The 22,406-nt window shown below is 48.0% G+C and overlaps 1 non-coding gene and 1 pseudogene across 1 annotated transcript; both read left to right on the top strand.

The window, feature by feature from the left end:
- Window positions 1–7,052: 7,052 nt before the first annotated feature.
- LOC144109667 (uncharacterized) lies at window positions 7,053–10,463 on the top strand (annotated as a pseudogene).
- Window positions 10,464–14,026: 3,563 nt separating this feature from the next.
- Window positions 14,027–14,098, top strand: TRNAS-ACU (transfer RNA serine (anticodon ACU)). The gene has a single exon. It is a non-coding gene; the product is annotated as a tRNA-Ser (tRNA).
- Window positions 14,099–22,406: the final 8,308 nt, after the last annotated feature.

Raw genomic sequence — 22,406 nt, 5'->3', positions numbered from 1 at the left:
GCTGAAGAGACAAACCGCGACAAATCAGCGACAAGATTAAAATCCTCCCTCTGCCTAGAAACAAGCACCTGCCTTTAAGGAAGGCAGACGTAAAGACAGGGCAGAGGCATTACGAGCTAGTTATAAAGGTTGACAGGGTGTCCTATATACGAACGCTGCAGTTTACGAGAGCAAAGCAACACACGCGGCCGTGGCAGTTAGGGGAAATGTAACCCTGGTGGCGTGCTGCAGAGTCTGTGGCTTCGAGACCGTAGAAGCTTAGAAAGGGACCATAGCCTTGGCCGTCAGCCAAGGGCTGGTCAAGGCGGTGACCAGAGATTCAGAAAACGGTCTACGAAAAAAAAAAAGAATCGGGGAGGGTGACGGAGATTGCCATCCGTATATTAGACAGAGAAGGAGGTCCCAGAGGACTAGTTCTGCTCTTTTGGGCATCAAGTCACTAAGGACTTGGAGAAAACGAGGAGGCTCATTCGGTCGCCGGAGGTCTCACTTTCCGGTCGACCCCTGGAACCTCCCAAGTCACCGAAGCTATGAACAGCGCGCATACGAGGAAATCGCACTATACTATAGACTAAATCGACAAGTTATCCGCCAGCGGGCAGAAGCTCAATAAGAAACGGGAGGTTTTGAGGAGGAAAAACAGACGGGGGTTTTTCTAACCCAATACTCTACAGCAAGTGGCACCCTGAAGTCTTCAGATCACAGTGCAAATTTTGCGGCGAGGCAGCAACTTTGGTCCACCTAGTGTGGACATGTCCGGCTAGGTACGATATCTCGCGCTCTAGAATCCTGGCAGGCTTTTCTCTGCAGCCCAGACCCTAGCTTCCAGCAGGACATCATCAGTCAAGCCCTTGCTGCTGCTGTGTCCCAAGGGATTCCGGCCGACGGCTAGGGGTGACGGGACAGGCGGACTTTCTCTCCTGGCGTTTATTGACAGGAGTTGCATTAAAATTGTTTCTCTCTCTCTCTCCGGTGTAAAAATGGCCGGTGGCTTACATTGAGCAGCAGGAAATATTGTGCAAATGTGCGGATTGATTGGGGTGTCCTCTGATTCAGGGAGCCAGGTGTTCGTCTTTGTTGTCGTCAGAATCAACGTTGCACAATATTGTGAACCGTAACGCGAATCACTGACGGCGGCCCCAAATCGAGTCACGGGAACCGCCAGGAGGCTTCACTCATCCCACGGCTTTCGCGTGAATGTAGCTAGAAGTGCCTTCGCACCAAAATTTATATCATGAAGAGTCATCGCAGCATGGCTGTGACTTCCTGAGACACGTATAAATTGTTTACATGCCGGTAAGACGTTTAACACGAAAGCATTACTGGTCCCATTACGAGAAAGGCTGTTAGTATGTGAGTGTTTTTTTTTTGTATACTCGCAGATGACACAGAAAATCACGGCGATGGGAAGAAAAAATTGCTGGTGGTTTTACGACGCTAAACGGAGTAGATGTGAGAAAGAAGGTGTTCATTCATCAAATGCGGGGGGCAACTAAGCTCCGCCTTAAGGGCATGACGTGTTATATTCAGGAGGTTAATGCCCAAATGTGAAAATTGGTCATTCTTTACTTAACATTCTTAGGTGGCGGCGAGTGCTCAAACCAGAAACAGCCCAGTGACGCAGTAATTACGAGAAACGCTAATGCTCCGGCAGGTGGCTAGTTCTATCAAAGCCACCGGCAGGAATTGTGTGACCCAGGTTTCTCTTCCCGAGCGACCTCTCGCGCAGCTGGCGCGAAGCTCCTCCCTATCTTAACCGAGCTTAGCCTATAAATTCGGGTAGTAACTCGGCTAGGTTTTTCACCGAGAAATGAAACAAGGACGCGCCTCCAAGAAAGGATTCGTGTCCTGGTGACTGTACACGACGAACCGGACGACGCGGAGATTTGTGAAGCAAAGAAAGGCCACGAGAAGCCAAGAGTTTGGAAGAATGAGGAAATCTCCAAACTCCACTTTCCCGAAAAGGTTCATGATTGTTACCCAGGTTCCCAAATTGGTTTCCGCCCACAAATTGGAACGGAGGACAGCCTTGCTACTTTGGCTGCTGACGTGCTTGACCACACCCCGCAGAGTCACCTTGTACGAACCGTAATCGCTACAGACATAACAAAAGCATATGATAACATCCTTCACTCTGCCATTCTTGCCTCCCTTCAAATTCTTGGTCTCCCTCACTGGTTCCTCCTCTCCATTCACGCCTTTTTTAGCAAATTGAACCTTCAGCGTGCGCGTCCACGGAAAGCCCTCTGGTAATTTCACTTCCAATAGAGGAGTGCCGCAGGGCTCGGTTCTCGCCCCCACATTATTTAATGTGGCTTTAATTCCTCTTGTTCGAGCCCTAGAGTCCATTCCTTCTATCCGCGTGCTTGCGTATGCCGATGATATAACCTTGTGGTGCTGTCATCCAGATGCGTCTATTCATCAGTCGGTCCTTCAACACGCGCTGGATGTACTGACATCTCGCCTCCCACCTCTGGGTCTAACACTCTATCCTACTAAATCATGTTTCATTCGAATTGGAAATAAAGCCGCCTTACGGAAAGCTCCCCCTTTAAATTTTACGGTGCATAATTCTCCGATTCCTCAGGTAGAAACTGTTCGTATTTTTGGTCTTCTCTTCCATACATCTGGGACTGGCACCCCGTGGCTGACAGCCACCCGTAAATGGGCTCACGCTACTCTAGGTCTGATTCGTTGCATAGCTTTGCACTCTGGTAGCGCACGTGCTCATACGGCCCGCCAGCTTGTGCACTCTATCCTTCAGCAACGGATAGTATATCAGGCACAATTTCAACGTCTCACCCGCAGACAGTGGGACTTCTTTGAAGCTATCAATTATTTATTTATTGATACTGCAATCCCGGAGTGGGGATTTTAGCAGGGTGGGGATACAAACTAGGCAGTTTAACAAAACAGGCAAAGGTAAACAAAAATAACAGTGCAAGTTGAAGCTCTTCTGCACCATTGCGAATACAACAATTAAACATATACAACAAAACAGTGAAATAGCAAATACAATAAAACTAGGTGATATGTTGCGAGAACAATGTCAGTGACGGCTGCAGCACTTCATTGTTAATGAGGTTATTCCAATCAGAAATAGTTCGTGGAAGGAATGAGCATTTAAAGCAGTTATTTCGAACGTGAAAAGGAGAAAGTTAGCTGGTGTCGTTGTCGCGTCGCATATCGGGACGAAAAAGCAAGCAGATCGGTGAGTTTTGTTCTGCTGTGTCTTTTGATTAATTGATGCATAAATTTAAGTCGTGCACAACGATTTCGCTCAGTTATTGTCGGAAGGCCAGCTTGGAATAAAAGATGTGTTCCTGATGTACGTAGGTAATTGTTATAAATGTAGCGTGCCGCCCTCTTTTGAACTTTCTCTGTTTTACTCATGTTAGTTTGGGTGAATGGGTCCCAAATGATAGCATAATCTAAGGTAGGCAGAACAATACATTTGTAAGCAAGTAGGCGAACAGATGGGGTAGACAACCGCAATGCCCGTCTCAAGAAAAACCATTTACGAGAAGCGTTACACGTTATGAAGTCAAGATGTTTATTCCAGCTAAGAGTTTTAGTGACCCAGAGCCCTAGATATTTATATTTCTGTTTCTTCTGTCAGTGTCATGCCGTTAATACAACAATCATAGGGTAAGACTTTCTTTTTGTGAGTGATTCTCATTAGTACAGTTTTTTCAAAGTTAATGGACATTTGCCATGCTTCACACCATGCGAAAAATGTTTGCAACGCATTATTAAGTAATAGCTGATCGGAGACATTTCTTACTTCTGTGTGAATAACACAATCATCAGCTTAAAGTCTAATTTTCGCAGGAATGTTAGCGACAATATCATTAATATATATTAAAAACAACAGAGGCCCAAGAACAGAGCACTAAGGGACGCCAGAGTGAACTGTAAGCCTGTCAGAAGAATGATCATTAAAAACAATGAAATGTTCTCTGTTTGAGACGTAGGCTGAAATCCATTTTACTAGTTGTTCGTTATGAAGTACTGTGTCTAATTTAAAAAGTAACTTTTCGTGAGTAACCTTATCAAAAGCTTTCGAGAAGTCTATAAATACGGCATCAATCTGCGTTCCATTGTTAATTGCCGAGGCAAAATCATGTATAGTTTCGACTAGCTGTGTACAAGTTGAGTAACCCCTCCTGAATCCATGCTGACACTTAGTAAAAATATTATTAGCTTCGGGAAAGTTTGATATGTGACTGTGAATTATGTGTTCAAGTAGTTTACAAGCAGTCGATGTGAGCGAAATAGGGCGGTAGTTCTTCATCAATCGCTTGTCTACACTTTTATGAAGCGGTTGCACTCTAGCAGTCCCCCCGTCTCTCGGAATTTGACCTTCATTTAAGGACCTTGTAAATAAAACAAACAAATATTTAGTTGTCTATTGTGCATATCTTTTCAAAAAGGCATTAGGTATGTTCTCTGGTCCAGGTGATTTCTTTATATCAAGGCTAAGTAACATGTTCAAAATACCATGCTCACTAATTACAAGGTCATTCAGAGGCGGCAGTGAAGCTTCAAATTTTGGAAAGATATTGTTGTCATCGGTAAATATGGACTTAAAATGTTCATTGAATACATTAGATACTGTTTGTGCATCACTGACCAGAACACCATTGATTTCAAACTCATTATTGATCCTCCAGGTTGGAGAGACCAAACGCCAGAATTTCTCGGGATACTCTGATATAAAAATGGGATATCAATCGTGAGGCTAAGCGCGTCATAACATATCTGCCTCGCTTAACACCCATACCTTTGCTACAGGAGTTCGCCAAACTTAATACACTCATTGAGCTCATCGGCCAACGGGTGGCAAATAGAGGCAGAAAACAGTCTCTCCAACTTCATTGTTTAAAGACACTTCCTCCGTGATCATATTGCCAGCTCACTGACAATCGCCCCCACTGTTTCCCCGTCGGTATCAGCAGAGTATCTGCCTAAAGGGTGCATATTATACACGGATGCATCACATTCTGCAGAGAGGGGAGTTACTGCTGTGTATAGTCCATCTCATCCGCATCTCAACTCTCGCGCGCAGTATACTGCGGATATGTGCACTCCCCTGGCATTGGAACTTTAAGCCATTTATAATGTCATTGCTTCCCTTCCGCTCGTTCCAACATTCAATACAGTTAATATTTACACCGACTCCCACGCCGCCCTTAAACAGCTTAAGGCTGTTCGACGGACATTCCAGATTTCACAATCAATTCATGTGCTCTGCGCTAAGTATCCATGTCCTGTGCGCATACACTGGATTCGCGGCCATGCTCAGGATCCACATAACATTCAAGCGGATGCTATACATCAGACGATCCGCCACCTTCCCCTCTTCCCCCAGATCCGTTCCTGTCCCATGTTTTCGATTCCGAAGTCCTGCGTCAGCGAATACGCGCTGTAATTCCTCCGTGTTCGCACCCTCTCCCCCGCAGTCTTACTCGGCAGGAGGATGTATCCGTGCGCCTGATTCGGGCAGGGATGGCTCTGATACCATCTGTCCGTCATCGGTGGCGTGCCAAAGACCTGCCAGCACCTGACAGGTGCCCTGGGCTGCACCGGGCATTTTTGGTGCGCGGCACTTGTTGTGGACGTGCCCAGCGACGGCTGCTATCAGAAAACGGCTCCTCAGAGAGGTGGGCCTGCGGTGGAACCGCGAAAGTGACCACGTGAAGTGGACTATGAACAACTGTTTCATCAGCAACCTCTGCGACTACCTCAGCGCCACAGGTCTTCACTCCTTTTTTTAACTTTAAATCCCGTGCCACGGCCGCTCAATGGCAACGCACTTGGTGCGGCCCGTCGCGTCGCGCCGATTCTGCTGGGCGAGAGCGTGACGCGAGAGTTGAGTTTCCGCCGTCGGGGCGCCACTGCTCCGGGACACTTTGCAGTGGGGAGAGCGCCCGAGCGCCGCAGAACCAGTGGGTGTCACGTGTCGCAGCGTGTTTCTTTTCGATTCACGACTGCTGTATTGTACGTGTGTGATCGTGTGCGGTGTAAACAGATGTTTTAGCACATGCAGTGCCATGCCGCGCAACTGCTGTGTGCCGCTGTGCAGCACCAACGCAAGGAAAGATCCGACGATCCGATATCATGAATTTCCGTGCGATCCCCAGCGGCGGGCAGCATGGTTGAAGAACATTTCCTGGGAGGGCCCGGGTGGAAGAGGCACCAAGTGGGAGCCGAGTGATAAATCGCTGGTATGCTCACATCACTTTACGGACGCGGACTACAAGAAAGAAACGAAACTGAAGATTCTACTTCCGACAGCGGTTCCGACTGTGTTTCCGAACTACCCAAATTACATGCAAAAAGAAAGTGAACAAAGAAGAAAGAAGAGGCCACGAATTGACTGTTCTGCTGACTGCACGGATAAAAAAAAACAGAGCCCAAATGTGAGTGGAAATGAACTTTTTGCAGAGGCATGCACAGGAGATTCTAGTGAAAGTGCCTTGTTAGTCAAGAATGTATACCAGCTCACATTAAAAGCCGGCTGCGATAATTCTGCGCTGGTTGATGAAGCTTGTCAGAAAACATTCCATATTGCGAGAGTGATAGATGATGCAAAGAAGATTGAGCGCAGGCTGAAAATGAAAATAGCTCGTCAGTGTAAAGCACTACAAAAGCTGCAAGCCGAGCACGACAAATTAAAAGAACGTTTGCAATGGTACGAAGTAAACAAGGAGATTCAAGATTTCAAGAAGGTAATCAAATCATCCGAAGCCGAGGACAAAACAGCTCTCTTCATCAAAAATCTGGTTTCTAATTGCTGCAAGCAAAAATCAGTGTACAATGAACCTGTCTTGAGAGAGTGTGTGTTATGGAAAGCGTGCGCAAGCAAGGGCTATGAGCATGTTCGCTCGAGAAGCCTTTTCAAGCTACCGTGTCGTACCACACTACAAAAATATGTGGGTCATTCAACAGGAGAAGTTGGAGTCACATCCCTCATCAGAGAACGTCTTCGTGTTGAATACGAAAGCCTGAGTGTGCCGCAAGAGGCTTTCTGTTCACTCATCATCGATGAAATGGCGATTGCACAAAAAGTAATCTATGACCGGGATGTTGACAAGGTTTTTGGCCTCGTAGACGTCGGCTCTACAGAGCATGCTACAACAGTCCCTCAGGTGGCAAATCGCCTGCTGTGCTTTGTTTTGAGAGGGTTGTCGACACCTTACGTTATACCAGTCGGCTATTTTTTCACCCGCTGCCTGAAAAATGACAAGCTTCATTCTATGACTATGGAAGTAATGAAAACAGTGGAAGATCTTGGTTTTCGTGTGGCTAGAATTGTGACGGACAACCATCAAACTAATGTTGCCCTATTCAAACGCCTTTCAGAGGATGGTGCACTTGCCCAGGCTGTACCTTACCCTTTTAGGGAAGGTGATCCACTCTTCTTGTCCTTTGATCCAAACCATTTAATCAAGAATCTCCGCAACAACTTCCTAGAAAGGGAAATGGTAGATGAAGGGCAAGCCATTCGAGGTGGATTCTACCTAAGGAAACTTTTTCAAATTCAAACTCAACTCCTCGTTAAGCCCGTAAGGTTCCTTACACGGGCTCATGTTGAACCAAACAACCTCGAAAAAATGAAAGTGCGCAGGGCCGTGCAAATATTTTCCCCGCCTGTTATTGCCACTCTCCAGTACCTTCAAGAAAACTCACAGTGCCACCCGGATGCGTCTGAATTCCAAGACTGCTCTGCAACAATCACCTTTATGAGGATGATAGCAAAGTGGTACGCTCTACACAACATCGCTTCAGTGAAGCCATGGAAACAGCAGGAAGAATCATTCACTGTATCTGACGATGAAAGACTGTCTTGGTTGGAGTTGGACTTCGTGTGCTATGTTGAAAACATTCAGATACAAGGCGGCAGGTCCAAACGAAAACTCACCAAGGAGACATACGAACAACAAGACCAACAGTGGCACTAATTGAGTACCTCCTGGATCACGTCAAGTAAGTGTCTTCTCAGTGGAGGCTTTCACGGCCATACTATTGCATTTCATTTAACTGAATCTCTTGTACTTCAGCTTCCGCTATGTCCTGACATAAGCTCTTAACAGCGACCCTGTTGAATCGTTATTCAGCAGCCTGAGACAATTCAATGGTGGAAACGACAGGGTCGACGCACGGGCGGCAGTGTTCACATCAGAAAAACTGCTGAAGGTACCATCTGTAAAAAAAAAAAAAACAATTAGGCAGGTGAGGAGTTACATATTTTGCCATTCTTTATGCAGGTTGGAATGCTGCAAGCAGCAAAGACAGCAAATGCTCCCATGAACTCCGAGGCGAAAGGAGCTGTTAAACTTCCCATCCAGGATGGTAAAACTTATGCCTTGTCAGCTGCCATCTCATCTGCAGCTAAGGAGCTCTCGAGTGACCTTGAATTCATCACTATGTGGAGTGAGCCGGTAGCTGACATAGAGTTGGCACCAATTGTATACCTGGCCGGTTACGTTGCACGTGGATGTGAGGAAAAGGTACAGTTGGTTTACAAGTTTAAAAAATTGGATTACGCTTGAATTTATTTGTCCTTTGTTTAGATGGCTAATTCATATACATATATAAACTGAAATATGCCTGAACTCTTTTAGTACCGTTTTTCATTGTTATGCTCGTTTTCAGGTGGCTTGTGATTCCTGCAAACTCCTTCTTCAAGCAGCGAGGCCAGCTGGAGCAATTTATGGATTGATACGCAACGTTGACGATGGACGGCTAAGGTACCCAACAATGGAAGCAGTTGGCCTGTGTAAGCTTGTATGCACCTTTGTCACCAAGGTCATGAAGTGCTCGGACGTGAGACGAACCAGCAGGCTATGCAACACCTTGACGTCCGCAATACTTTCTCATTTCACACAATGTCCGGCGTTGACTTGTGAAAAAGAGGATCGCAACCACGCTGAGGACCTCTGCAAAGTATTTTTTAGCAAGCTGATAAGACCATTGTGGACGAACTGGGCTAGCAACCTGAATTCGACAGTGGAAATACTTTGCTTACACATAAACCTCTCTCGAGGAAAGTTCTGAGCTTGTAAAGCTTTCAGATTCTGTGTACATGAACTTTGAAATGAAAAGAACTGGACTCAACTTACTGACTTCTGGTTGTCGTGTTTTCTTTTCGACCATTGATGTAGGCTAGTAGTGCCCATTTGCAAAATATTTCCCGCGTATACCCGTGAACCGGCTGAACTGTAATGCTGTAGAATTCTGCGTGTCCAGAAATGTAAAACAGCGTCAATCATCGGCTCTAATTGTGAACCAGACTGATCAGAGTTCGGACTTCTTAAAACAAGCATTTTTATGCTAACCAGCTAATATATGCAACAAGTTAATATAGCGAATTACCGGCTTCCTGTGTGTCGAACGCGAGTTACTGAACAGGCGAATGCTCGAAGAAGCGCACCCAACATAGGTGCCTTCCTAGGCAAACTGTCGCTGACAAGCGCAGCGATGCGGACGTACTGCTATCAGTAGCAAATCGCCAGTTGGCATTACCATTCATATTTTGTGAAATACCGCTACACAGCTCTTTTTTCGGAACAAATCAAGCGCTGACCGCGCGGCCGCTGCAGGCGGAGAGCACAGCTCTCCGCCCGCAACTGTCTCGGAGCAGTGGCGCTGCTGCGGTGGCGATGGGAACGAGGAGCGTCACGCCTCTCTCGGCCGACGCGACGGGCCGCACCAAGTGCGTTGCCATTGAGCGGCCGTGCCCGTGCATTCCTTCCCCCCTTTCTTTTTTTTTTCAACTTATGCCTCATGGCACACTTCTCGAATAAAATAAAAAAGGTTCGTGTATCACCGTAAAGTGCGTGCACCGACCTCTTCCCCTTTCCTCGCCTTAAAATTCCTTTCTCTTTATTATTCATGGGTGAGCTGATGGAGCACATAACTTGCCAGACAAATCTGTACTCAACTCAAAAGTAAGAAAGGAGTCTGTGCGCATCGCCAGAAGAGATTCGGCGCTTCCTTGGCCTTCTTGTTCTCATGGGAGATCATGAATTTCCATCTCTTGAAGGCTACTTTTCTTTGGAGGGTTGATATCTGCCAGTCGCTGATGTCGTGCCATTGAAGAGGTTCCAGGCGCTGAGGCGGTATGTCCACTTCGTGGCTAATCCCAGTTGTGTTCCGAATGTCGATAGGTTTTTCAAAGTTAGATTACTCTTCGAAAAATTGGCTGTGGTTTAGCTCAGCTATGCCAGAATATACGTAGCGACAGCTGCAGTTCCCCCCTGGTCTAATCGCGTGGTCATTTATACAAGGAGCCTTTAAATGCTCCTCTTCAGTTGCCGATGATGATATTGCTTCAGCTCGCTTTTCTTGCGAAGCAACCATGCGAGCTGCGATGCGCCGCTTGTTACGCGCCGCCTGTTGGCTTCTCCACTTGGCAAGACGTTCTTCTCTTTGCTCAGGAGTCTCCACCGCTCGTTTAGCCTTCTGATGATCATACTTTCTCTGCAGAGCGGCCAGGTGCCAGGCGACGACGTGTTGGTCCGAAGAATTGATCTCCTGGCGATACCACCGTATAGCTGCGGCTGGAGTCTTCTTTTCGTCAACCATACGAAACGATTATGATAGACCCAGTCGTATCAATTACCCTCTTATACACACAGCCGCACGTACGCACTTTATTCATAGGACCCCACACGCGGTGGCGGTGGCGGCGAACTCTGACGTCATGCGCCGCGCACCTGCTGCTCCTCACTGGTTTCGCGCATGCACACTACCGGCTTCCCAGGCTCACGGCGAAATGCTCGACTGGGTACAGTTGTGTAGCTCTCACTACAAAAATGGGCTGCGGTTCAACTAGTGCTGAACCCAGTTAGCGAGCGAAAGCTGTGGTGTATCCGACAACAAGACGCGTCTCGCAATCTGTAACGTTGAATGCGTTCCGCACACCGGATAGGCAGCGCACCCACCATGCCACCCTAGCAGGTGGCAGTTAAATTAATGGTAGATCGCGAGAGGTTGGTCACCCAATGAACGCTGCGGCCTATTGCTGCAGTGCCGCGCGTCTGCCACAACGTTGTCAGTGCTAATGCATGCAGCCAAACGCTCACCACCGCCCGTACCTCAAAGCGCGATTGAGGCGCCCACTGGCCCAGAGAGCCAGTTATGTTCCCTTCCTTTCCTCAAAAATCATCGGAGTCTAGGACGTCTTCAACGCCAACGCCAGTGAACACAATGAACGCCGACGGCCTATAGAAAGAGAGCCGAGCCGACGGCGGCGACGGCGGCTGAGTGACGTCGGTCGGTTCAAGGTCTGTATGCCTGTCTGTCTGTTGTTGCCAGGAAGAAAGAAAAGGGAAGTGCACAGGCCTGCTCACTGGCTCAAGCCGAGCCACAATCGCTACCACGTGCAGATAGTATGAGAGTGCAAAGATGAGATAGAAAGATAGGATAGTAAAGACGCGCTAAAAACAAGGCCGATCCCGGAGGCAGTGAAATACCGGGCCAACCGGTGGCGGAAGTGAAGCAACCTTAAAACTCTCCGCCACATTTACAAAAATAGGTCCAATTGGACCCGTAACAGGCACTCTATGGGGTCCGGAATTCGCTCAAACACGCGCACGCAGCGCACACTGCGAGGAATCTACGGAGGGGAGTTGTAAAGTTTACGCTTTAAATTTTACTAGTTCTTGAAAATCCCGGATGATTGCAAGGAAAGCATTGACGAGTTCATGGTTGCCAACAATGGTACACATTTTAGGAGCCTCTAGTAGTACGTCGCGAAGAAGCCCGGTAAATGGGGTTTCAAGCTGTTCTGACGCCCAAGCTAAAATGGCATATTTCACGACCTCATCATTTATCAAGGATCAAGCTCATGTTACAACGTGTCCACAGGCTCATCTGGAGAAGGGCGCCTTCCGGGTGCAAAAATTGTCGTGACGCTAACCAAGACCATCGAGGGCCCTCACATCAAAGTAGCGATTTTTGACGCCTTTACTAACTTCTATTTAAGAGACGTAATGATAATAAAAATAATTGGTTTTTGGAGAAAGGGAATAGCGCAGTATCTGTCTTATATATCGTTGGACACCTGAATCGCGCCTTTAGGGAAGGGATAAGGGAGGGAGTGAAAGAAGAAAGGAAGAAGGAGGTGCCATAGTGGAGGGCTCCGGAATAATTTCGACCACCTGGGGATCTTTAACGTGCACTGACATCGCACAGCACACGGGCGCCTTAGCGTTTTTCCTCCATAAAAACGCAGAGACGTAATGAAGAACAAGTGTGGGATTTACTGCATCGGCACTGCTCGCGGAAACAGAACAGGCGGAACAAATGACGTCCTAAATAGTGACAAGGAACTGTCAAAAGAAGCGCGGTGGCCGGTTGAGTTCTGCTCCTCTGACGGGGTAATATCTGTGAAATGGCACAACAAATGAGTGACCCTTTGCAGCAACGCTCAATGCGTGGAGCCGCTTGGCACAGTAGAAAGATGCATTAGTGCGCACGAGGCTAAAGTGCGCGTGAGCTACCCGGCAGTAGAGAAAGAGCACAGCCAGCACGTGGGCGGCATTGTACTTTCTGATATCCTCGTGTACACGTACAAGACCCCGGCCAAATCACACAGATGGCATCTACTTTTTTTGATGTGCAATAGACGTTTCTATCGCAAATGACTGGCTCGTATACAAGATGGACAGTGAAGCATTAGGAGAGTAAGCGAGGCCACTGAATACTGTCCGTGTGTCGGTGGGAAATAGACTCAAGTCGGCTATCCAGCTGATGAGCCCTCGTCTTATGGGAAGACCGGCTTTGCGCAGCCTGCAGACATGTACTGCGGTGCGAAAGGATGCCCTGCTCGCAGATGACTGAAGGTACGACAGTGTAAGTCACTGGCTGGTGCCATAAAAGTGCTCTCGGCCATAAAAGTGTGTCCAGTTTCAAGTTCGCTAAATTTCATGTCTTTTGTGCCTGAAAAGCGGCAGCTACTGTTTTCTCGAGTTCCACCTCAAGTACGACTTAGTGACTCACGAATGTCAATTTGCAGCTTTGTGTTTCCTATCTTGGCAGATCAACAAAATTGTTGATCTGAAAAGTTTGAAACCTTTGCTAAAACGTTTTCCCAATTTTGTCTGCACATTTAGACTAAGAAACAAAAATAAAATCAATGAAATATTATTGAATCGCTCTTTCTTATCTCGTCGGCTAAAGGGCTAAGTATAGTATAGACACGCACTGCTGCCAAAGGTGATATAGTTGCCCTAACCATCACATTGAAGTAGCCATCATCTCATTTTTGTCACCGGAGTGGAATGAATTTGCTTGGATAAAACGAAACAGTAAGAGCTTTCTGGTATATGAGGTCATCATTTTGTTCGGAGTTCTCTATTTCCTGGTCGCTGCGATGGCAAAAAAAAAAGCGCAACAAGTGAACAGCCTCCGAACACTCAGGCGCAGTAGCTAGTACGAGCTCTCTTGTAAGCTAATATACTATAAAAACGTCACAGCACAACAGCTTCGCAATTATTCATTTGGTTTGTCCTTTACCAGCCAAGTTCTGTCCGGTCTCCTTCCTTAAGTGTGGCATGTAGCAATATTTATTATCTGTTGTACGGTTTGGCGCGGTTCTTGATAGAACCGAATGCGCAGAAATCCCTGAAAACAAAAGCGTGACGTACGATTGCTTACTGAAAAATTCTTCGTGTGGGATTGTAATGAAACTAATTTTAGTTATGACAAGGCACTACGTGGGCAAAGACTCCCTTGAGTAACATGCTCGGTCTACTCAAAACGGCGATAAATACCAACTTGGATTCATTAGAATTCTTGTTTATCAACTTACTCCAAGAAAGAAATCACGAACGAAGCTGAACATCAGGCCACACAGCGTTAGCTTTTACCTATGAAAAGAAATGGTAGGTAGCCAGCAGCGTGAGGTGCGGACCCCAACCTCTCTTGCATAAGAGGACACAGCTAAAGCAATTAGTCACTGAGGACTGCCTTGTTAAGCAATTGTCTATTCATATTCCGCCAAAGCGGGACAAGCCCCGCCGCGGTGGCTCAGTGGTTAGGGCGCTGGACTACTGATCCGGAGTTCCCGGGTTCGAACCCGACCGCGGCGGCTGCGTTTTTATGGAGGAAAAACGCTAAGGCGCCCATGGGCTGTGCGATGTCAGTGCACGTTAAAGATCCCCAGGTGGTCGAAATTATTCCGGAGCCCTCCACTACGGCACCTAATCCTTCCTTTCTTCTTTCACTCCCTCTCTTATCCCTTCCCTTACGGCGCGGTTCAGGTGTCCAACGATATACGAGACAGATACTGCGCAATTTCCTTTCCCCAAAAACAAATTATTATTAATTATTATTAAAGCGGGACAATTGCAATGGATTACCTACAAGGGCAATTTGATACGCAGTCTGTTTAACATTGAGTGACCCAGCCACCACAACAATGAATGCCAAACAGTGCTTCCACATAGCTCTACATAAGAAGAGAAGACTTTATTTAAATGCTCGATTTCTCGGCTACATCAAGATACTTGTCGAAGATATGACACGAAATATCAAAGAAGTGTGAAAATAAGTTAATCCAATCAAACACATTCGCCATGTAAGAAAGCAGTCACAAAACACTGTGCCGCACGTAACACCCAATAAAATTGCAAGCAGAGAAGGTACCACAGATATGTATGCAATACCCAGCTAACATAAAAAGGGAAGACAGTGAGGAAGGAAACCAAAAAAAAAAATCCGAGGTTTGAATCCACTGTTCCGAGAGCAAGAAATTGACGCGGCGGAAACGAAACTACACGGCAGACCTGTTGCCGCGGTGACGCGGCTTCTTGAGTGCGATGAATGTCTGCGTCGAGCATAGAATGCAAGGCTTTCCGCGATAGGTGTGGCATTCTCTTTCCCCTCCTGGGATATCGGGGACAGGTAGGACGAGTCCCTGCACCAGTTGTGGATGCTCGTCAAGAAGCCAGGTGAATTGCTGCGGCTCCTGCTGGTTGTTGCGGTAGTGAACGTGAAACGCTTCGAGTCTCTCGAATTGTCTGGCCATCCAGTCGACGGCCGCGGCGGCGAGCTCGTCCGAAGCATTCGCTTCGGACAGAAGGCACAGGTAATGGAGCTGTTTCGCAATTACGATGTCCGCCTGAGGGGAAAAAATGCACATTTTAAAGATACGCTGGGGAAATCACGCTGACTAGCGAGAGCTCAATTTCATGGTCGCTCGTAATGGTACGTGGCATTTAACACCGCGAAGCAACACATCGGCTAGAGGGATGCAGCAGTGGAGGGGAAATGAAAATTGGTTTTCGGCGAAAGGAAATGACCCAATATCTGTCTGCCGTATCGGCGGACACAAAACCACGCCTTAAAGGAAGGGATAACGGAGGGAGTGAAAGAAAGGAAGAAAGAGGAGCCGTAGTGGAGGGCTCCGGAATAATTTCGACGAACTGGGGATATTTAACGTGCACTGAGATCTCAAAGCTTACGGGCGCCTTTGTGTTTCGCCTACGTCGAAAGGCGGCCTCCGCGATCGTGTTCGGACCCGGGAAATCCGGATCAGTAGTCGAGCGCCCTAACCACTGAGCCACCGCGACGGGTGAACACAGTGGAGGGCTCTAAATTAATTTATCCCACTTGGCATACTTTGATGTGCACCGAGCGCGGAAAGGACGTGGGTGTCTTTGCATTTCATCCCATGCAACATGCGGCCGTCGTGGTCGAAATTAGATCCCCCGGCGTTGATATCTGTAGTCGAACGTCCATGCCACTCAGCCACCTGGACGAGTGCACGCACGTTTGTCTTGCGGCCCACACTTCCCACTAACCATGAACCGGACACTTGCGTTTTCGGTCGCAAGCCCGGCGCTGGGTAACGGCATCATGGAGGCCACTTTCTCAGCTGGCGTTCGGCGACTTAAGCTGAAGCAGCCACAGTGAGGAATCCCCTCAGCGGACACTAGGCGTGGCACAGCTTTCACCGTGCAGCGAGCGCTAATGCCAAAGTAGAGGCGCCACTCGCCATCGTCGCCGCTTCCACTGCATTTTGACTTACGCACGCCTACTCCGAACGAAGATATCAGTAGTGACACTACGCATGAGAAGACGCAGATAAAAGTCGCGCTGTAAAAGCAATAGGGAAACGTGCACAAACAGACATCTGGGGATCACTGGTGCAAAATATTTGTTAAAAGTAAGCGCATACGATGCTAGCCACTGGCGGCATTTTTTGTTTGTCACGGGATATCGATAACCTAGCAGACCCTACCATGCGTATCAGAGACCACGACACTTCAGCACTTATTCACCTGTTGTAGCTCTCGAGTCTTGATTGTCCCGGTCGTGCCCGTTTGGTCTATAATAATTTGTTTCTCATGTCACCAAAGTTGAAGTTTTTGTGCCATATTTTCTGACTGAGATCCTGGTGGCCCCTGGCCGTATGGAATGTGCGAAATGCTCGAATGTCTAGAGGTTGCGAATAAAGGAAACAACAGTAATATTACAGCTAAATTTGGTACATAGGTCGTACTATTATATAGCGCGGGAGGATTGGCTATATGATAAGCGAAATTCGATAAGACGGCCGACGTGAACACGCAGCAGATCTTCCAGGACGAACCTGTTAAATATCTTATAAACTGGTGACGCCACATTGCCAGTTTTGTATCTTGACTGCGTCCCTTTTATCAACTATGTTCTATGTTCACAAATCGCACTATTGCGAAAATAATGGCGCAAGCACAGAATCAGAGTCTTGATCAGCATCTGCGTCCCCCCCCCCCATTTTTTCTTCTCCCTCCAGCAAGCAGTAGCAGGAACTCCCGGAAGCCCATACGAAGCTACATATCCAAGAAGTATTAATGCGCTACTTGTTTAATCTTGGGATAAATAGTACCGAACACGCTTACTTCATAACAATTTTATAACCTTGCATGCAGCCTATCTTTGGACGCAGTTCATACTATCCAGAAATTTTGGGTATCTGGCGCCATGCACATAAGGGATTTCTTCAGAACTATTCCAGAGGTACTCTCTCCCATGAGCTTGGTTTTGAAGTGAGCCGGATCGCAGTTGCTTTACTCAAAGTGCATGATTTCAGAGGGCAATCTTAATTTTAAGGGACCTGGAAAGTTATATATTTGTGCTTCCTAGCAGTCAAAACATGAATCATGATACAGACTGACGGAAGCCTACTGCCGGGAACGACTGTAACAGATCACAAGACCATCGTGCCGGGTACAAACTCATGTGCCTCCGAGTACCCACTTGTAATACAATGGGGTCCACCCTCTCCCTGCCTTAATGGCCAGCTTCTTCGGGCTTAAATGCTTTTAAAATGACACCACATACTAGAAGGAAACAGTTTGTACTATGGCGCTTTAAGTCCGCAGACGCCCTTCCGCCAAGAAAATTCATCATTATCATCAGGTCCGGCATCTGTAAAGGCTTGGCTTATTTTTTGGCACCAGTACTCGCTCAATGCACGTCATGGGCGTATACAGGTAACTGCATTCCGGCAGGGGCGACTCAGTTTAAAGAGGCTTGCATCTTCATATCTTCAATAACGAGATTTTCGTAATCTGGGTTCTTTCGAAGCGCTGAACTACCCAAGGTTTTTAAGCTGCGAGTGCAGTGCAGGGCGACGAAAATGAAAAAAAATTGAGCAAAACCGAGGGGCCAGCAAACAAGTTTTTGCAGAGCATGCATGGCATGAAATCAGTGCGAGGACCCGTGTTACTTGGGACACCGAAGCCCTCCACAACTAGCACAGGCACCGCCTTGTTGGGGCTTCAAGATTGCGCTCAAAGGCTTAGCGCTCATCTAACTCTCTTATCGTCTCCTTGGAATCTATTAGTGATCAATAATGGTTATGCCCGTGGACACACGTGCAATCCATTCGTACATGTAATAGTGACACCGAATTCTTTAAGATGCCTTTAACGACAGTGCGGCTAAATAGTGAATTGCACATAATAGAATACCTGGAATTCGGGGAGATTGAAGTCCAGACCCTGGTATGAGAGGACGAGGGTACGCAGTGTTGAAGTGTACTTGAGAAGAGCCCCAATAGTAAACAAGTAATGCAGCGGATTAGGAGAGCTGTCGACGATGCGGAGCTCAGCCAATTTGCAGCCATCGACGAAAGCTAGGTGGCGCACCAGATGCACGTCGAAGACCGTCAGGCGGCCCCTCATACCCCAATCGACAAAGTCAAAGGGCTGCAAGTATAGCCCCGACTCACAACTTTGGCAAACTTTTCTGGGGCCGTCATAGCCGGAACGAATGTCTAGGTCATCAATATTGCCGCAGTCCTTAAGTCGCAGCAATGCCTCTTCGGGGCGAAGAGCACAGGGGGGAAGAGAGATGGCGCGGAGACGCAGTGAGGACTTTAGCAGCAGTACCGTCAGGTCGACACCGTCGGCGAAGTGGAACGAGTTGACGTTCAGCTCAGTGAGGTTCTTGAGCAGACCGAAGAGCGTAGCAAGGGCGTCGCAGCACGGAGTGCCAATTACGGCCGCATGTGGAGACCCTCCACGGGCCGGAGGCGACAGCAGGACCAGGCAGAGGAAGTCCACAACATCCCAGGTGTTTAGCTCGCCGGCCTGGCGGATCTGTTCTTCGAGGTCGTCCTGCAGGACGGCGACCACGATCAGTGGCTCGGGCAGCGCCGGTGCCGTGGACGTCACCAAGTCGCGGAGTCTCTTGCAGTTCCACGTTTGTCCCTCCCGTCGGTACAGCACGTTAGCGACCGCGTGCGCGCAGTGTCCGAAGTTGAGCGCTGCTGGTGGTTCGAGGGGCATTGGCGACGGCAGCTCAGAAGTGAACGCGAACGTCTCCATGAGGGGCCGATTGGCCAAGACATTGGCGCACCGCAAGACGGCGCTGTCGAAGTTACCGCTTACCAAGTGCACGTGAAGATCGATCACGTTCGGGCAATACTCGAGGAACAGATCGAGAAGGTCGAAGTTGGCGTCCCCGGCGACCTCTACATACATACAGCGGATCTTACCTGCCAGTGGTTGACAGGATGCACCCTCGGTCGGCTTCCCAATTTGGTCGATCTGACGTCGCGCTTCATCTTCCTCGTCAACCATCGAGAATTCCAGGCGCGTCAGGTGCTCTAAAGGCCGCAGTATGACAGGCAGGAGGTGACGAGCCTTCACACAGGAGGCGATGCATTCGAGGGTGTGTAGCCTCTCGGCGCGGATGATCAGGTGGCACAGTTCATCTGGTTCCGCGATGCGGTTGTTCGTGAGGTGCAGTTCCAGGAGTGTCGCTCCATGGGCGTCGAGGTACGTTTCCAGCACCGATGCAGGAGCGTTGGCGGGAAGCCGGAAGTTCTGTTCAGACCCCATACTGAAGTGGGCGGAAACAGCGTCGATATCACAGCACTGAAATCCCCGTAGGCTCGGACGTCTTTTCAGACGAGCTTCTTGTGCTTCCGGAAGAACGATGACACGCGTTCGAACTGCCAAAGGGAATGGGCTGCCGCTGTAAACTGTCAAGGAAACAGTACTTGATGGGTGCTGCAGTGGAACATATGGGCGAGGCTAAAGCGCGATCACTTTTTCTGCGCTGCTCAGAGCCGCGCACTTTATATAGTACTGTGCTTATCGCTGCTGAAGAATGAGACTTCAACTTTTAATTGTTATTTTTATTATCTCTTCAGACCTCAGTACCAACGCGCCACTTAACAGAAAGACAAGTTTCCAGGATAAAAGTTCGCTTTTTCCAGTTGATTTCACACTGTGATAACAGCAGCCCCCTTCTTAGACCCACTAGCTGACGCGGGAAAAACATGCCCGTCATATGACGATCATTCTTTGCAGCACACCTAACGCGAAACTTTACTTGCCTGCAGTTTTCCTTAGCATGAATCGAAGCTCGAAGGCCGTCCCCTAGTTTTTGATTCACTGCACACAGCTATGCACGATACATTTCAGCCTAACACAGTCATCATCACTGTCGCGGAATCTCATGCTGCAAGTCATGTTGCAGCCGTAAAATAGCGCGTCAGTGCTAATAGGCTTTGGTGACGTGAGTAAGATGACAGTATGAATCTGGCTGCTTTGTTTTGCACTGCTTCCATGGAATTCTCAAGAACCGCTTTAGAAGGATGCCGTATAGTTAGAGGCGTATTGCCTGATCAGCATGATGTAAGCGCTGAGTCTCGTTTCAGCGTTCACGAGGGGTAAACGACGTTTCAAAATATAGTTTTTTAAAAGCTTTGTTATGTATTCCATGTGGGCAATCCAGGTTAGGTTGTGATTGAGAAATACTCTTCGATATTTGATAAACGGCAGAGAACCAATTACGCTATTACTCAATCTGTAATTATTTGTGCCGGGCCTGAATGACATGCTCCATCAGTTTGCCCACATATCACGAGAGCGAGATTGGACGCCAGAGCTCGAAACTAGGACGTTTTCCCGGCTTCGGTGGGAGTACAAGGTTCGCGTCCTTCCAAGCTGCTGTGCAGCCGACCGACCTCCCAAAATTCCTTCCTGAAGGCTGAGAGATTTCGGATCGACGCGTCTTCCAACAATCCTGAGAATTCGATTCCAGACCCCTTACGGACCTGCGACAGTCCTGGTTTTCAGTCTGTTTATTTCTGCTTGGATTTCGGCAATCGTTATCGGGCTATCTAGGCGTGGGGTTTCCGGTCCTCCTTAATTTGGCAGTGGTTGACCTGTAGCGTTTGCGCAGCACAAATACCGGTCCTACACTTGGGATACGCACAGTAGCCGTGGTCCCGTCAAAAGTATGTACTAGCCTGTGAAGCTGTTGCCTGGCCTCCAGTTTGGGCTTGTATAGATCTAATAGATGCCAAAGCAAGTGCCCCGTAACTGCCTTCTCTATGAACCGGTTTAGTTTGTCGAAAATTTTCTCCCAGCCACCGCAGCGGCTGAGTGGTTATGGCGCTCAGCTGCTGGCCCGAAAGACGCAGGTTCGATCCCGGCCGCGGTCGTCGAATTTCGATGGAGGCGAATTTCTAGAGGCCCGTGTACTGTGCGATGTAAGTGCACGTTAAAGAACCCCAGGTGGTTGAAATTTCGGAAGCCCTTCCCTACGGCGTCCCTCGTGGAGTGATTTGCTTTGGGACGTTAAACACCCATAAATCAAAAATGAAATCAAATCAAGCAAATGCTGCCCCGGTCTTGCGTCTTTAAAAACAGCCCGTACTCTTCGATTTCCTTCTAAAGCACGCACAATGGTCTTCATAACTACTTGTTCCCGTTTTTCTGCTGTAGCCGCGTTTCAAGAGCCTTCTTTTTACGCCAGAAGCCGATCATGTGGTGATGTACTCTTTCGACGTCCTCGTCAACCTCCACCTCCTGCGTTGCTACGCAGACCGACTGAAGGACCTTTTTATTCCATTTTCAATATTACTAATGCCTGAGCGGTGCAGCCATTTCGGAAAAATTCTTAGTTTATCGCCGCTACCTTCTTTGTACGGAACACCGGTGGGCCGGGTTCTTCAACAGCTGCGATAATCTTATGGTCGCTGCCCAAGTTTTCGCACGAGTTGCACCACGTATCGAAGACGCGGTCTACGATTAGTGTTAAGTCCAGGGACGTGTCTATCGAAGCGATGCTACCCTGGCGGGTCGGTGTCAAGGAATCTTTCAGAAGCACTAGGCGATTATGTTGAATACTGGTCCATAGTTCATGTCCTTTTACCTGCGTGTGTCTAGATCCCCATGCCGGGTGATGCGCGTTAAAGTCTTCGACTATCAAGAGAGGTCTTTTCTTCGTGATCACTCGCGTTTTTGCGAAGAGCTCACTGAAGCCGCATTGGTGTTTTTGGCTTGGTGGGTTTTATACATTGAGAACGAATAAAATTTTGAAATTTCTTTTTGCAGGGCTCTCTCGATCTAAGTATCGTCTAGACTTGTAGTCACAGTGTCGTGCTGCAAGGCTGCTATTTTCCTTTTGACAGGAGTAACCACTGGCGTGTTTTCACCGCGTCTCGTGTGCTCACTGCACTCCTGCAACGCGATTACCTCTGGTTTGGCAACGCTCGCCTGAAAAGTTTAGAGTACCGCTTGTTTGCCACCGAAGCCCATAGAGTTCCACTATTGTACTTCTACGGTTAAGCTGAGCCATTTTAAGCTTATGAATTTCTTGATACACTTCCTGAATTTTCGCATCTCTACTTCGCATTTTGGCGCGCATGTTTTCTATAGTAGCGTTTAGGTGTTCCAAAGTGATCATGACTTGCTCATGTAAAATTTGGTCGTCCCAGTTCCTTCTTACTGAATCTTCTTTCCAATCTTTGCAAGCGGGTTTAAAGATTCTGCTAGGGTCCTCTTTTCTTTTTGAAACCAAAATGTTCACTACGCCAGCTTTTCGAGCCGTCAGCGCAGTCGCAAGTTTGACTTTGAATATAGATAGAGGTCTCGGTGGCCGCAGGTTTCACC

Source organism: Amblyomma americanum, chromosome 11, assembly GCF_052857255.1.
Source record: "Amblyomma americanum isolate KBUSLIRL-KWMA chromosome 11, ASM5285725v1, whole genome shotgun sequence".
In the NCBI taxonomy this organism is placed as follows: domain Eukaryota; kingdom Metazoa; phylum Arthropoda; class Arachnida; order Ixodida; family Ixodidae; genus Amblyomma; species Amblyomma americanum.
The sequence above is the reverse complement of the archived record's forward strand: the minus strand, read 5'-3'. Positions and strand labels throughout refer to the sequence as shown.